This window comes from Taudactylus pleione, unplaced genomic scaffold, assembly GCF_031769625.1.
Source record: "Taudactylus pleione unplaced genomic scaffold, aTauple2 ptg001176l, whole genome shotgun sequence".
In the NCBI taxonomy this organism is placed as follows: Eukaryota; Metazoa; Chordata; class Amphibia; order Anura; family Myobatrachidae; genus Taudactylus; species Taudactylus pleione.
Genome location: NW_028285577.1, coordinates 320,382 through 337,870, shown reverse-complemented (window position 1 = coordinate 337,870; position 17,489 = coordinate 320,382). Strand labels below are relative to the sequence as shown.

Below are 17,489 nucleotides of genomic sequence, written 5' to 3'. Positions count from 1 at the left end.
CCCCAGGCTAGTATCACCTTTACAGCTACTTATCTGTAATCTGTCCCAGCAATGTGTTATATTATCCTATGTGTGACCCCAGGCTAGTATCACCAGTACAGCTACTTATCTGTAATCTGTCCCAGCAATGTGTTATATTATCCTATGTGTGACCCCAGGCTAGTATCACCAGTACAGCTACTTATCTGTAATCTGTCCCAGCACTGTGTTATATTATCCTATGTGTGACCCCAGGCTAGTATCACCGGTACAGCTACTTATCTGTAATCTGTCCCAGCACTGTGTTATATTATCCTATGTGTGACCCCAGGCTAGTATCACCGGTACAGCTACTTATCTCTAATCTGTCCCAGCAATGTGTTATATTATCCTATGTGTGACCCCAGGCTAGTATCACCAGTACAGCTACTTATCTGTAATCTGTCCCAGCACTGTGTTATATTATCCTATGTGTGACCCCAGGCTAGTATCACCAGTACAGCTACTTATCTGTAATCTGTCCCTATATGTGTTATATTATCCTATGTGTGACCCCAGGCTAGTATCACCAGTACAGCTACTTATCTGTAATCTGTCCCAGCACTGTGTTATATTATCCTATGTGTGACCCCAGGCTAGTATCACCGGTACAGCTACTTATCTGTAATCTGTCCCAGCACTGTGTTATATTATCCTATGTGTGACCCCAGGCTAGTATCACCGGTATAGCTACTTATCTGTAATCTGTCCCAGCAATGTGTTATATTATCCTATGTGTGACCCCAGGCTAGTATCACCAGTACAGCTACTTATCTGTAATCTGTCCCAGCACTGTGTTATATTATCCTATGTGTGACCCCAGGCTAGTATCATCAGTACAGCTACTTATCTGTAATCTCTCCCAGCACTGTGTTATATTATCCTATGTGTGACCCCAGGCTAGTATCATCAGTACAGCTACTTATCTGTAATCTGTCCCAGCACTGTGTTATATTATCCTATGTGTGACCCCAGGCTAGTATCATCAGTACAGCTACTTATCTGTAATCTGTCCCAGCACTGTGTTATATTATCCTATGTGTGACCCCAGGCTAGTATCATCAGTACAGCTACTTATCTGTAATCTGTCCCAGCAATGTGTTATATTATCCTATGTGTGACCCCAGGCTAGTATCACCAGTACAGCTACTTATCTCTAATCTGTCCCAGCAATGTGTTATATTATCCTATGTGTGACCCCAGGCTAGTATCACCAGTACAGCTACTTATCTGTAATCTGTCCCAGCAATGTGTTATATTATCCTATGTGTGACCCCAGGCTAGTATCACCAGTACAGCTACTTATGTCTAATCTGTCCCAGCAATGTGTTATATTATCCTATGTGTGACCCCAGGCTAGTATCACCAGTACAGCTACTTATCTGTAATCTGTCCCTGCACTGTGTTATATTATCCTATGTGTGACCCCAGGCTAGTATCACCGGTACAGCTACTTATCTGTAATCTGTCCCAGCACTGTGTTATATTATCCTATGTGTGACCCCAGGCTAGTATCACCGGTACAGCTACTTATCTGTAATCTGTCCCAGCAATGTGTTATATTATCCTATGTGTGACCCCAGGCTAGTATCACCAGTACAGCTACTTATCTGTAATCTGTCCCTGCACTGTGTTATATTATCCTATGTGTGACCCCAGGCTAGTATCACCAGTACAGCTACTTATCTGTAATCTGTCCCAGCACTGTGTTATATTATCCTATGTGTGACCCCAGGCTAGTATCACCGGTACAGCTACTTATGTCTAATCTGTCCCAGCAATGTGTTATATTATCCTATGTGTGACCCCAGGCTAGTATCACCGGTACAGCTACTTATCTGTAATCTGTCCCAGCAATGTGTTATATTATCCTATGTGTGACCCCAGGCTAGTATCACCGGTACAGCTACTTATCTGTAATCTGTCCCAGCACTGTGTTATATTATCCTATGTGTGACCCCAGGCTAGTATCACCAGTACAGCTACTTATCTGTAATCTGTCCCAGCACTGTGTTATATTATCCTATGTGTGACCCCAGGCTAGTATCATCAGTACAGCTACTTATCTGTAATCTGTCCCAGCACTGTGTTATATTATCCTATGTGTGACCCCAGGCTAGTATCACCAGTACAGCTACTTATCTGTAATCTGTCCCAGCACTGTGTTATATTATCCTATGTGTGACCCCAGGCTAGTATCATCAGTACAGCTACTTATCTCTAATCTGTCCCAGCAATGTGTTATATTATCCTATGTGTGACCCCAGGCTAGTATCACCAGTACAGCTACTTATCTCTAATCTGTCCCAGCAATGTGTTATATTATCCTATGTGTGACCCCAGGCTAGTATCACCGGTACAGCTACTTATCTGTAATCTGTCCCAGCAATGTGTTATATTATCCTATGTGTGACCCAGGCTAGTATCACCGGTACAGCTACTTATCTGTAATCTGTCCCATCACTGTGTTATATTATCCTATGTGTGACCCCAGGCTAGTATCACCGGTACAGCTACTTATCTCTAATCTGTCCCAGCACTGTGTTATATTATCCTATGTGTGACCGCAGGCTAGTATCATCAGTACAGCTACTTATCTGTAATCTGTCCCAGCACTGTGTTATATTATCCTATGTGTGACCCCAGGCTAGTATCACCAGTACAGCTACTTATCTGTAATCTGTCCCAGCAATGTGTTATATTATCCTATGTGTGACCCCAGGCTAGTATCACCAGTACAGCTACTTATCTCTAATCTGTCCCAGCAATGTGTTATATTATCCTATGTGTGACCCCAGGCTAGTATCACCGGTACAGCTACTTATCTGTAATCTGTCCCAGCAATGTGTTATATTATCCTATGTGTGACCCAGGCTAGTATCACCGGTACAGCTACTTATCTGTAATCTGTCCCATCACTGTGTTATATTATCCTATGTGTGACCCCAGGCTAGTATCACCGGTACAGCTACTTATCTCTAATCTGTCCCAGCACTGTGTTATATTATCCTATGTGTGACCGCAGGCTAGTATCATCAGTACAGCTACTTATCTGTAATCTGTCCCAGCACTGTGTTATATTATCCTATGTGTGACCCCAGGCTAGTATCACCAGTACAGCTACTTATCTCTAATCTGTCCCAGCAATGTGTTATATTATCCTATGTGTGACCCCAGGCTAGTATCACCGGTACAGCTACTTATCTGTAATCTGTCCCAGCAATGTGTTATATTATCCTATGTGTGACCCAGGCTAGTATCACCGGTACAGCTACTTATCTGTAATCTGTCCCATCACTGTGTTATATTATCCTATGTGTGACCCCAGGCTAGTATCACCAGTACAGCTACTTATCTGTAATCTGTCCCAGCACTGTGTTATATTATCCTATGTGTGACCCCAGGCTAGTATCACCAGTACAGCTACTTATCTGTAATCTGTCCCTATATGTGTTATATTATCCTATGTGTGACCCCAGGCTAGTATCACCAGTACAGCTACTTATCTCTAATCTGTCCCAGCACTGTGTTATATTATCCTATGTATGACCCCAGGCTAGTATCACCAGTACAGCTACTTATCTGTAATCTGTCCCAGCAATGTGTTATATTATCCTATGTGTGACCCCAGGCTAGTATCACCGGTACAGCTACTTATCCCTAATCTGTCCCAGCAATGTGTTATATTATCCTATGTGTGACCCCAGGCTAGTATCACCAGTACAGCTACTTATCTCTAATCTGTCCCAGCACTGTGTTATATTATCCTATGTGTGACCCCAGGCTAATATCACCAGTACAGCTACTTATCTCTAATCTGTCCCAGCAATGTGTTATATTATCCTATGTGTGACCCCAGGCTAGTATCACCGGTACAGCTACTTATCTGTAATCTGTCCCAGCACTATGTTATATTATCCTATGTGTGACCCCAGGCTAGTATCACCAGTACAGCTACTTATGTCCAATCTGTCCCAGCAATGTGTTATATTATCCTATGTGTGACCCCAGGCTAGTATCATCAGTACAGCTACTTATCTCTAATCTGTCCCAGCACTGTGTTATATTATCCTATGTGTGACCCCAGGCTAGTATCACCAGTACAGCTACTTATCTGTAATCTGTCCCAGCAATGTGTTATATTATCCTATGTGTGACCCCAGGCTAGTATCACCGGTACAGCTACTTATCTGTAATCTGTCCCAGCAATGTGTTATATTATCCTATGTGTGACCCCAGGCTAGTATCACCGGTACAGCTACTTATCTGTAATCTGTCCCAGCACTGTGTTATATTATCCTATGTGTGACCCCAGGCTAGTATCACCGGTACAGCTACTTATCTGTAATCTGTCCCAGCACTGTGTTATATTATCCTATGTGTGACCCCAGGCTAGTATCACCGGTACAGCTACTTATCTGTAATCTGTCCCAGCACTGTGTTATATTATCCTATGTGTGACCCCAGGCTAGTATCACCAGTACAGCTACTTATCTGTAATCTGTCCCAGCACTGTGTTATATTATCCTATGTGTGACCCCAGGCTAGTATCACCGGTACAGCTACTTATCTGTAATCTGTCCCAGCACTGTGTTATATTATCCTATGTGTGACCCCAGGCTAGTATCACCGGTACAGCTACTTATCTGTAATCTGTCCCAGCACTGTGTTATATTATTCTATGTGTGACCCCAGGCTAGTATCACCGGTACAGCTACTTATCTGTAATCTGTCCCAGCACTGTGTTATATTATCCTATGTGTGACCCCAGGCTAGTATCACCGGTACAGCTACTTATCTGTAATCTGTCCCAGCAATGTGTTATATTATCCTATGTGTGACCCCAGGCTAGTATCACCAGTACAGCTACTTATCTCTAATCTGTCCCAGCAATGTGTTATATTATCCTATGTGTGACCCCAGGCTAGTATCATCAGTACAGCTACTTATCTGTAATCTGTCCCAGCACTGTGTTATATTATCCTATGTGTGACCCCAGGCTAGTATCACCGGTACAGCTACTTATCTCTAATCTGTCCCAGCAATGTGTTATATTATCCTATGTGTGACCCCAGGCTAGTATCACCGGTACAGCTACTTATCTGTAATCTGTCCCAGCAATGTGTTATATTATCCTATGTGTGACCCAGGCTAGTATCACCGGTACAGCTACTTATCTGTAATCTGTCCCATCACTGTGTTATATTATCCTATGTGTGACCCCAGGCTAGTATCACCAGTACAGCTACTTATCTGTAATCTGTCCCAGCACTGTGTTATATTATCCTATGTGTGACCCCAGGCTAGTATCACCAGTACAGCTACTTATCTGTAATCTGTCCCTATATGTGTTATATTATCCTATGTGTGACCCCAGGCTAGTATCACCAGTACAGCTACTTATCTCTAATCTGTCCCAGCACTGTGTTATATTATCCTATGTGTGACCCCAGGCTAGTATCACCAGTACAGCTACTTATCTGTAATCTGTCCCAGCAATGTGTTATATTATACTATGTGTGACCCCAGGCTAGTATCACCAGTACAGCTACTTATCTCTAATCTGTCCCAGCAATGTGTTATATTATCCTATGTGTGACCCCAGGCTAGTATCACCGGTACAGCTACTTATCTCTAATCTGTCCCAGCACTGTGTTATATTATCCTATGTGTGACCCCAGGCTAGTATCACCAGTACAGCTACTTATCTGTAATCTGTCCCAGCAATGTGTTATATTATCCTATGTGTGACCCCAGGCTAGTATCACCGGTACAGCTACTTATCTCTAATCTGTCCCAGCACTGTGTTATATTATCCTATGTGTGACCCCAGGCTAGTATCACCAGTACAGCTACTTATCTGTAATCTGTCCCAGCAATGTGTTATATTATCCTATGTGTGACCCCAGGCTAGTATCACCAGTACAGCTACTTATCTCTAATCTGTCACAGCAATGTGTTATATTATCCTATGTGTGACCCCAGGCTAGTATCACCAGTACAGCTACTTATCTGTAATCTGTCCCAGCAATGTGTTATATTATCCTATGTGTGACCCCAGGCTAGTATCACCGGTACAGCAATTTATATCTAATCTGTCCCAGCAATGTGTTATATTATCCTATGTGTGACCCCAGGCTAGTATCACCGGTACAGCTACTTATCTCTAATCTGTCCCTATATGTGTTATATTATCCTATGTGTGACCCCAGGCTAATATCACCAGTACAGCTACTTATCTCTAATCTGTCCCTATATGTGTTATATTATCCTATGTGTGACCCCAGGCTAGTATCACCAGTACAGCTACTTATCTGTAATCTGTCCCAGCACTGTGTTATATTATCCTATGTGTGACCCCAGGCTAGTATAACCGGTACAGCTACTTATCTGTAATCTGTCCCAGCAATGTGTTATATTATCCTATGTGTGACCCCAGGCTAGTATCACCAGTACAGCTACTTATCTGTAATCTGTCCCAGCACTGTGTTATATTATCCTATGTGTGACCCCAGGCTAGTATCACCAGTACAGCTACTTATCTGTAATCTGTCCCAGCACTGTGTTATATTATCCTATGTGTGACCCCAGGCTAGTATCACCAGTACAGCTACTTATCTGTAATCTGTCCCAGCACTGTGTTATATTATCCTATGTGTGACCCCAGGCTAGTATCACCGGTACAGCTACTTATCTCTAATCTGTCCCAGCAATGTGTTATATTATCCTATGTGTGACCCCAGGCTAGTATCACCGGTACAGCTACTTATCTCTAATCTGTCCCAGCAATGTGTTATATTATCCTATGTGTGACCCCAGGCTAGTATCACCGGTACAGCTACTTATCTGTAATCTGTCCCAGCAATGTGTTATATTATCCTATGTGTGACCCCAGGCTAGTATCACCAGTACAGCTACTTATCTGTAATCTGTCCCAGCACTGTGTTATATTATCCTATGTGTGACCCCAGGCTAGTATCACCGGTACAGCTACTTATCTGTAATCTGTCCCAGCAATGTGTTATATTATCCTATGTGTGACCCCAGGCTAGTATCACCAGTACAGCTACTTATCTCTAATCTGTCCCAGCACTGTGTTATATTATCCTATGTGTGACCCCAGGCTAATATCACCAGTACAGCTACTTATCTCTAATCTGTCCCAGCAATGTGTTATATTATCCTATGTGTGACCCCAGGCTAGTATCACCGGTACAGCTACTTATCTGTAATCTGTCCCAGCACTGTGTTATATTATCCTATGTGTGACCCCAGGCTAGTATCACCGGTACAGCTACTTATCTCTAATCTGTCCCAGCACTGTGTTATATTATCCTATGTGTGACCCCAGGCTAGTATCACCGGTACAGCTACTTATCTGTAATCTGTCCCAGCAATGTGTTATATTATCCTATGTGTGACCCCAGGCTAGTATCACCGGTACAGCTACTTATCTGTAATCTGTCCCAGCAATGTGTTATATTATCCTATGTGTGACCCCAGGCTAGTATCACCGGTACAGCTACTTATCTGTAATCTGTCCCAGCACTGTGTTATATTATCCTATGTGTGACCCCAGGCTAGTATCACCGGTACAGCTACTTATCTCTAATCTGTCCCAGCACTGTGTTATATTATCCTATGTGTGACCCCAGGCTAGTATCACCGGTACAGCTACTTATCTGTAATCTGTCCCAGCACTGTGTTATATTATCCTATGTGTGACCCCAGGCTAGTATCACCAGTACAGCTACTTATCTGTAATCTGTCCCAGCACTGTGTTATATTATCCTATGTGTGACCCCAGGCTAGTATCACCGGTACAGCTACTTATCTGTAATCTGTCCCAGCACTGTGTTATATTATCCTATGTGTGACCCCAGGCTAGTATCACCAGTACAGCTACTTATCTGTAATCTGTCCCAGCACTGTGTTATATTATCCTATGTGTGACCCCAGGCTAGTATCACCAGTACAGCTACTTATCTGTAATCTGTCCCAGCACTGTGTTATATTATCCTATGTGTGACCCCAGGCTAGTATCACCGGTACAGCTACTTATCTGTAATCTGTCCCAGCACTGTGTTATATTATCCTATGTGTGACCCCAGGCTAGTATCACCGGTACAGCTACTTATCTGTAATCTGTCCCAGCACTGTGTTATATTATCCTATGTGTGACCCCAGGCTAGTATCACCGGTACAGCTACTTATCTGTAATCTGTCCCAGCAATGTGTTATATTATCCTATGTGTGACCCCAGGCTAGTATCACCAGTACAGCTACTTATCTCTAATCTGTCCCAGCACTGTGTTATATTATCCTATGTGTGACCCCAGGCTAGTATCACCGGTACAGCTACTTATCTGTAATCTGTCCCAGCAATGTGTTATATTATCCTATGTGTGACCCCAGGCTAGTATCACCGGTACAGCTACTTATCTGTAATCTGTCCCAGCACTGTGTTATATTATCCTATGTGTGACCCCAGGCTAGTATCACCGGTACAGCTACTTATCTGTAATCTGTCCCAGCACTGTGTTATATTATCCTATGTGTGACCCCAGGCTAGTATCACCAGTACAGCTACTTATCTGTAATCTGTCCCAGCACTGTGTTATATTATCCTATGTGTGACCCCAGGCTAGTATCACCAGTACAGCTACTTATCTGTAATCTGTCCCAGCACTGTGTTATATTATCCTATGTGTGACCCCAGGCTAGTATCACCAGTACAGCTACTTATCTGTAATCTGTCCCAGCACTGTGTTATATTATCCTATGTGTGACCCCAGGCTAGTATCACCAGTACAGCTACTTATCTGTAATCTGTCCCAGCACTGTGTTATATTATCCTATGTGTGACCCCAGGCTAGTATCACCAGTACAGCTACTTATCTCTAATCTGTCCCAGCAATGTGTTATATTATCCTATGTGTGACCCCAGGCTAGTATCACCAGTACAGCTACTTATCTGTAATCTGTCCCAGCAATGTGTTATATTATCCTATGTGTGACCCCAGGCTAGTATCACCAGTACAGCTACTTATCTGTAATCTGTCCCAGCACTGTGTTATATTATCCTATGTGTGACCCCAGGCTAGTATAACCGGTACAGCTACTTATCTGTAATCTGTCCCAGCACTGTGTTATATTATCCTATGTGTGACCCCAGGCTAGTATCACCGGTACAGCTACTTATCTGTAATCTGTCCCAGCACTGTGTTATATTATCCTATGTGTGACCCCAGGCTAGTATCACCGGTACAGCTACTTATCTGTAATCTGTCCCTATATGTGTTATATTATCCTATGTGTGACCCCAGGCTAGTATCACCAGTACAGCTACTTATCTGTAATCTGTCCCAGCAATGTGTTATATTATCCTATGTGTGACCCCAGGCTAGTATCACCAGTACAGCTACTTATCTGTAATCTGTCCCAGCAATGTGTTATATTATCCTATGTGTGACCCCAGGCTAGTATCACCGGTACAGCTACTTATCTGTAATCTGTCCCAGCACTGTGTTATATTATCCTATGTGTGACCCCAGGCTAGTATCACCGGTACAGCTACTTATCTGTAATCTGTCCCAGCACTGTGTTATATTATCCTATGTGTGACCCCAGGCTAATATCACCGGTACAGCTACTTATCTGTAATCTGTCCCAGCACTGTGTTATATTATCCTATGTGTGATGCCAGGCTAGTATCACCAGTACAGCTACTTATCTGTAATCTGTCCCAGCACTGTGTTATATTATCCTATGTGTGACCCCAGGCTAGTATCACCAGTACAGCTACTTATCTGTAATCTGTCCCAGCAATGTGTTATATTATCCTATGTGTGACCCCAGGCTAGTATCACCAGTACAGCTACTTATCTGTAATCTGTCCCAGCACTGTGTTATATTATCCTATGTGTGACCCCAGGCTAATATCACCGGTACAGCTACTTATCTGTAATCTGTCCCAGCAATGTGTTATATTATCCTATGTGTGACCCCAGGCTAGTATCACCAGTACAGCTACTTATGTCTAATCTGTCCCAGCACTGTGTTATATTATCCTATGTGTGACCCCAGGCTAGTATCACCAGTACAGCTACTTATCTGTAATCTGTCCCAGCACTGTGTTATATTATCCTATGTGTGACCCCAGGCTAGTATCACCAGTACAGCTACTTATCTCTAATCTGTCCCAGCACTGTGTTATATTATCCTATGTGTGACCCCAGGCTAGTATCACCAGTACAGCTACTTATCTCTAATCTGTCCCAGCAATGTGTTATATTATCCTATGTGTGACCCCAGGCTAGTATCACCAGTACAGCTACTTATCTGTAATCTGTCCCAGCAATGTGTTATATTATCCTATGTGTGACCCCAGGCTAGTATCACCAGTACAGCTACTTATCTGTAATCTGTCCCAGCACTGTGTTATATTATCCTATGTGTGACCCCAGGCTAGTATAATCGGTACAGCTACTTATCTGTAATCTGTCCCAGCACTGTGTTATATTATCCTATGTGTGACCCCAGGCTAGTATCACCGGTACAGCTACTTATCTGTAATCTGTCCCAGCACTGTGTTATATTATCCTATGTGTGACCCCAGGCTAGTATCACCGGTACAGCTACTTATCTGTAATCTGTCCCTATATGTGTTATATTATCCTATGTGTGACCCCAGGCTAGTATCACCAGTACAGCTACTTATCTGTAATCTGTCCCAGCAATGTGTTATATTATCCTATGTGTGACCCCAGGCTAGTATCACCAGTACAGCTACTTATCTGTAATCTGTCCCAGCAATGTGTTATATTATCCTATGTGTGACCCCAGGCTAGTATCACCGGTACAGCTACTTATCTGTAATCTGTCCCAGCACTGTGTTATATTATCCTATGTGTGACCCCAGGCTAGTATCACCGGTACAGCTACTTATCTGTAATCTGTCCCAGCACTGTGTTATATTATCCTATGTGTGACCCCAGGCTAATATCACCGGTACAGCTACTTATCTGTAATCTGTCCCAGCACTGTGTTATATTATCCTATGTGTGATGCCAGGCTAGTATCACCAGTACAGCTACTTATCTGTAATCTGTCCCAGCACTGTGTTATATTATCCTATGTGTGACCCCAGGCTAGTATCACCAGTACAGCTACTTATCTGTAATCTGTCCCAGCAATGTGTTATATTATCCTATGTGTGACCCCAGGCTAATATCACCGGTACAGCTACTTATCTGTAATCTGTCCCAGCAATGTGTTATATTATCCTATGTGTGACCCCAGGCTAGTATCACCAGTACAGCTACTTATGTCTAATCTGTCCCAGCACTGTGTTATATTATCCTATGTGTGACCCCAGGCTAGTATCACCAGTACAGCTACTTATCTGTAATCTGTCCCAGCAATGTGTTATATTATCCTATGTGTGACCCCAGGCTAGTATCACCGGTACAGCTACTTATCTGTAATCTGTCCCAGCAATGTGTTATATTATCCTATGTGTGACCCCAGGCTAGTATCACCGGTACAGCTACTTATCTCTAATCTGTCCCAGCAATGTGTTATATTATCCTATGTGTGACCCCAGGCTAGTATCAGCAGTACAGCTACTTATCTCTAATCTGTCCCAGCAATGTGTTATATTATCCTATGTGTGACCCCAGGCTAGTATCACCGGTACAGCTACTTATCTGTAATCTGTCCCAGCACTGTGTTATATTATCCTATGTGTGACCCCAGGCTAGTATCACCAGTACAGCTACTTATCTCTAATCTGTCCCAGCAATGTGTTATATTATCCTATGTGTGACCCCAGGCTAGTATCACCAGTACAGCTACTTATCTCTAATCTGTCCCAGCACTGTGTTATATTATCCTATGTGTGACCCCAGGCTAGTATCACCGGTACAGCTACTTATCTGTAATCTGTCCCAGCAATGTGTTATATTATCCTATGTGTGACCCCAGGCTAGTATCACCGGTACAGCTACTTATCTGTAATCTGTCCCAGCAATGTGTTATATTATCCTATGTGTGACCCCAGGCTAGTATCACCAGTACAGCTACTTATCTCTAATCTGTCCCAGCACTGTGTTATATTATCCTATGTGTGACCCCAGGCTAGTATCACCGGTACAGCTACTTATCTCTAATCTGTCCCACCAATGTGTTATATTATCCTATGTGTGACCCCAGGCTAGTATCACCGGTACAGCTACTTATCTGTAATCTGTCCCAGCACTGTGTTATATTATCCTATGTGTGACCCCAGGCTAGTATCACCGGTACAGCTACTTATCTGTAATCTGTCCCAGCAATGTGTTATATTATCCTATGTGTGACCCCAGGCTAGTATCACCAGTACAGCTACTTATCTCTAATCTGTCCCAGCAATGTGTTATATTATCCTATGTGTGACCCCAGGCTAATATCACCGGTACAGCTACTTATCTGTAATCTGTCCCAGCACTGTGTTATATTATCCTATGTGTGACCCCAGGCTAGTATCACCAGTACAGCTACTTATCTCTAATCTGTCCCAGCACTGTGTTATATTATCCTATGTGTGACCCCAGGCTAGTATCACCAGTACAGCTACTTATCTGTAATCTGTCCCAGCACTGTGTTATATTATCCTATGTGTGACCCCAGGCTAGTATCACCAGTACAGCTACTTATCTGTAATCTGTCCCTATATGTGTTATATTATCCTATGTGTGACCCCAGGCTAGTATCACCAGTACAGCTACTTATATGTAATCTGTCCCAGCAATGTGTTATATTATCCTATGTGTGACCCCAGGCTAGTATCACCAGTACAGCTACTTATCTGTAATCTGTCCCAGCACTGTGTTATATTATCCTATGTGTGACCCCAGGCTAGTATCACCGGTACAGCTACTTATCTGTAATCTGTCCCAGCACTGTGTTATATTATCCTATGTGTGACCCCAGGCTAGTATCACCGGTACAGCTACTTATCTGTAATCTGTCCCTATATGTGTTATATTATCCTATGTGTGACCCCAGGCTAGTATCACCAGTACAGCTACTTATCTGTAATCTGTCCCAGCAATGTGTTATATTATCCTATGTGTGACCCCAGGCTAGTATCACCGGTACAGCTACTTATCTGTAATCTGTCCCAGCACTGTGTTATATTATCCTATGTGTGACCCCAGGCTAGTATCACCAGTACAGCTACTTATCTCTAATCTGTCCCAGCAATGTGTTATATTATCCTATGTGTGACCCCAGGCTAGTATCACCAGTACAGCTACTTATCTCTAATCTGTCCCAGCAATGTGTTATATTATCCTATGTGTGACCCCAGGCTAGTATCACCGGTACAGCTACTTATCTGTAATCTGTCCCAGCACTGTGTTATATTATCCTATGTGTGAACCCAGGCTAATATCACCGGTACAGCTACTTATCTGTAATCTGTCCCAGCACTGTGTTATATTATCCTATGTGTGACACCAGGCTAGTATCACCGGTACAGCTACTTATCTGTAATCTGTCCCAGCACTGTGTTATATTATCCTATGTGTGACCCCAGGCTAATATCACCGGTACAGCTACTTATCTGTAATCTGTCCCAGCACTGTGTTATATTATCCTATGTGTGATCCCAGGCTAGTATCACCAGTACAGCTACTTATCTGTAATCTGTCCCAGCACTGTGTTATATTATCCTATGTGTGACCCCAGGCTAGTATCACCAGTACAGCTACTTATCTCTAATCTGTCCCAGCAATGTGTTATATTATCCTATGTGTGACCCCAGGCTAGTATCACCAGTACAGCTACTTATCTGTAATCTGTCCCAGCACTGTGTTATATTATCCTATGTGTGACCCCAGGCTAATATCACCGGTACAGCTACTTATCTGTAATCTGTCCCAGCAATGTGTTATATTATCCTATGTGTGACCCCAGGCTAGTATCACCAGTACAGCTACTTATGTCTAATCTGTCCCAGCAATGTGTTATATTATCCTATGTGTGACCCCAGGCTAGTATCACCGGTACAGCTACTTATCTCTAATCTGTCCCAGCAATGTGTTATATTATCCTATGTGTGACCCCAGGCTAGTATCACCAGTACAGCTACTTATCTCTAATCTGTCCCAGCAATGTGTTATATTATCCTATGTGTGACCCCAGGCTAGTATCACCGGTACAGCTACTTATCTGTAATCTGTCCCAGCACTGTGTTATATTATCCTATGTGTGACCCCAGGCTAGTATCACCGGTACAGCTACTTATCTGTAATCTGTCCCAGCAATGTGTTATATTATCCTATGTGTGACCCCAGGCTAGTATCACCAGTACAGCTACTTATCTCTAATCTGTCCCAGCAATGTGTTATATTATCCTATGTGTGACCCCAGGCTAGTATCACCAGTACAGCTACTTATGTCTAATCTGTCCCAGCACTGTGTTATATTATCCTATGTGTGACCCCAGGCTAGTATCACCGGTACAGCTACTTATCTGTAATCTGTCCCAGCAATGTGTTATATTATCCTATGTGTGACCCCAGGCTAGTATCACCGGTACAGCTACTTATCTGTAATCTGTCCCAGCAATGTGTTATATTATCCTATGTGTGACCCCAGGCTAGTATCACCAGTACAGCTACTTATCTCTAATCTGTCCCAGCACTGTGTTATATTATCCTATGTGTGACCCCAGGCTAGTATCACCGGTACAGCTACTTATCTCTAATCTGTCCCAGCAATGTGTTATATTATCCTATGTGTGACCCCAGGCTAGTATCACCGGTACAGCTACTTATCTGTAATCTGTCCCAGCACTGTGTTATATTATCCTATGGGTGACCCCAGGCTAGTATCACCGGTACAGCTACTTATCTGTAATCTGTCCCAGCAATGTGTTATATTATCCTATGTGTGACCCCAGGCTAGTATCACCAGTACAGCTACTTATCTGTAATCTGTCCCAGCAATGTGTTATATTATCCTATGTGTGACCCCAGGCTAGTATCACCAGTACAGCTACTTATCTCTAATCTGTCCCAGCAATGTGTTATATTTTCCTATGTGTGACCCCAGGCTAATATCACCGGTACAGCTACTTATCTGTAATCTGTCCCAGCACTGTGTTATATTATCCTATGTGTGACCCCAGGCTAGTATCACCAGTACAGCTACTTATCTGTAATCTGTCCCAGCAATGTGTTATATTATCCTATGTGTGACCCCAGGCTAGTATCACCAGTACAGCTACTTATCTCTAATCTGTCCCAGCAATGTGTTATATTATCCTATGTGTGACCCCAGGCTAGTATCACCGGTACAGCTACTTATCTGTAATCTGTCCCAGCAATGTGTTATATTATCCTATGTGTGACCCCAGGCTAGTATCACCAGTACAGCTACTTATCTCTAATCTGTCCCAGCAATGTGTTATATTATCCTATGTGTGACCCCAGGCTAGTATCACCAGTACAGCTACTTATCTCTAATCTGTCCCAGCAATGTGTTATATTATCCTATGTGTGACCCCAGGCTAGTATCACCAGTACAGCTACTTATGTCTAATCTGTCCCAGCACTGTGTTATATTATCCTATGTGTGACCCCAGGCTAGTATCACCGGTACAGCTACTTATCTGTAATCTGTCCCAGCAATGTGTTATATTATCCTATGTGTGACCCCAGGCTAGTATCACCGGTACAGCTACTTATCTGTAATCTGTCCCAGCAATGTGTTATATTATCCTATGTGTGACCCGAGGCTAGTATCACCAGTACAGCTACTTATCTCTAATCTGTCCCAGCACTGTGTTATATTATCCTATGTGTGACCCCAGGCTAGTATCACCGGTACAGCAACTTATCTCTAATCTGTCCCAGCAATGTGTTATATTATCCTATGTGTGACCCCAGGCTAGTATCACCGGTACAGCTACTTATCTGTAATCTGTCCCAGCACTGTGTTATATTATCCTATGGGTGACCCCAGGCTAGTATCACCGGTACAGCTACTTATCTGTAATCTGTCCCAGCACTGTGTTATATTATCCTATGTGTGACCCCAGGCTAGTATCACCAGTACAGCTACTTATCTGTAATCTGTCCCAGCAATGTGTTATATTATCCTATGTGTGACCCCAGGCTAGTATCACCAGTACAGCTACTTATCTCTAATCTGTCCCAGCAATGTGTTATATTTTCCTATGTGTGACCCCAGGCTAATATCACCGGTACAGCTACTTATCTGTAATCTGTCCCAGCACTGTGTTATATTATCCTATGTGTGACCCCAGGCTAGTATCACCAGTACAGCTACTTATCTGTAATCTGTCCCAGCAATGTGTTATATTATCCTATGTGTGACCCCAGGCTAGTATCACCAGTACAGCTACTTATCTCTAATCTGTCCCAGCAATGTGTTATATTATCCTATGTGTGACCCCAGGCTAGTATCACCGGTACAGCTACTTATCTGTAATCTGTCCCAGCAATGTGTTATATTATCCTATGTGTGACCCCAGGCTAGTATCACCAGTACAGCTACTTATCTCTAATCTGTCCCAGCAATGTGTTATATTATCCTATGTGTGACCCCAGGCTAGTATCACCAGTACAGCTACTTATCCTGTAATCTGTCCCAGCACTGTGTTATATTATCCTATGTGTGACCCCAGGCTAGTATCACCAGTACAGCTACTTATAAGTAATCTGTCCCAGCAATGTGTTATATTATCCTATGTGTGACCCCAGGCTAGTATCACCAGTACAGCTACTTATCTGTAATCTGTCCCAGCACTGTGTTATATTATCCTATGTGTGACCCCAGGCTAGTATCACCAGTACAGCTACTTATCTGTAATCTGTCCCAGCAATGTGTTATATTATCCTATGTGTGACCCCAGGCTAGTATCACCAGTACAGCTACTTATCTGTAATCTGTCCCAGCAATGTGTTATATTATCCTATGTGTGACCCCAGGCTAGTATCACCAGTACAGCTACTTATCTGTAATCTGTCCCAGCAATGTGTTATATTATCCTATGTGTGACCCCAGGCTAGTATCACCAGTACAGCTACTTATCTGTAATCTGTCCCAGCACTGTGTTATATTATCCTATGTGTGACCCCAGGCTAGTATCACCAGTACAGCTACTTATCTGTAATCTGTCCCAGCACTGTGTTATATTATCCTATGTGTGACCCCAGGCTAGTATCACCAGTACAGCTACTTATCTGTAATCTGTCCCAGCACTGTGTTATATTATCCTATGTGTGACCCCAGGCTAGTATCACCAGTACAGCTACTTATCTGTAATCTGTCCCAGGAATGTGTTATATTATCCTATGTGTGACCCCAGGCTAGTATCACCAGTACAGCTACTTATCTGTAATCTGTCCCAGCAATGTGTTATATTATCCTATGTGTGACCCCAGGCTAGTATCACCGGT

General features: G+C 43.0%; 1 protein-coding gene across 1 annotated transcript in view; it reads left to right on the top strand.

Annotated features, from left to right (window-relative positions):
* The window catches only part of LOC148453336 (phosphatidylserine decarboxylase proenzyme, mitochondrial-like), a 485,622-nt gene that overhangs the window by 185,141 nt on the left and 282,992 nt on the right, over positions 1-17,489 (top strand). The window lies entirely within an intron of this gene.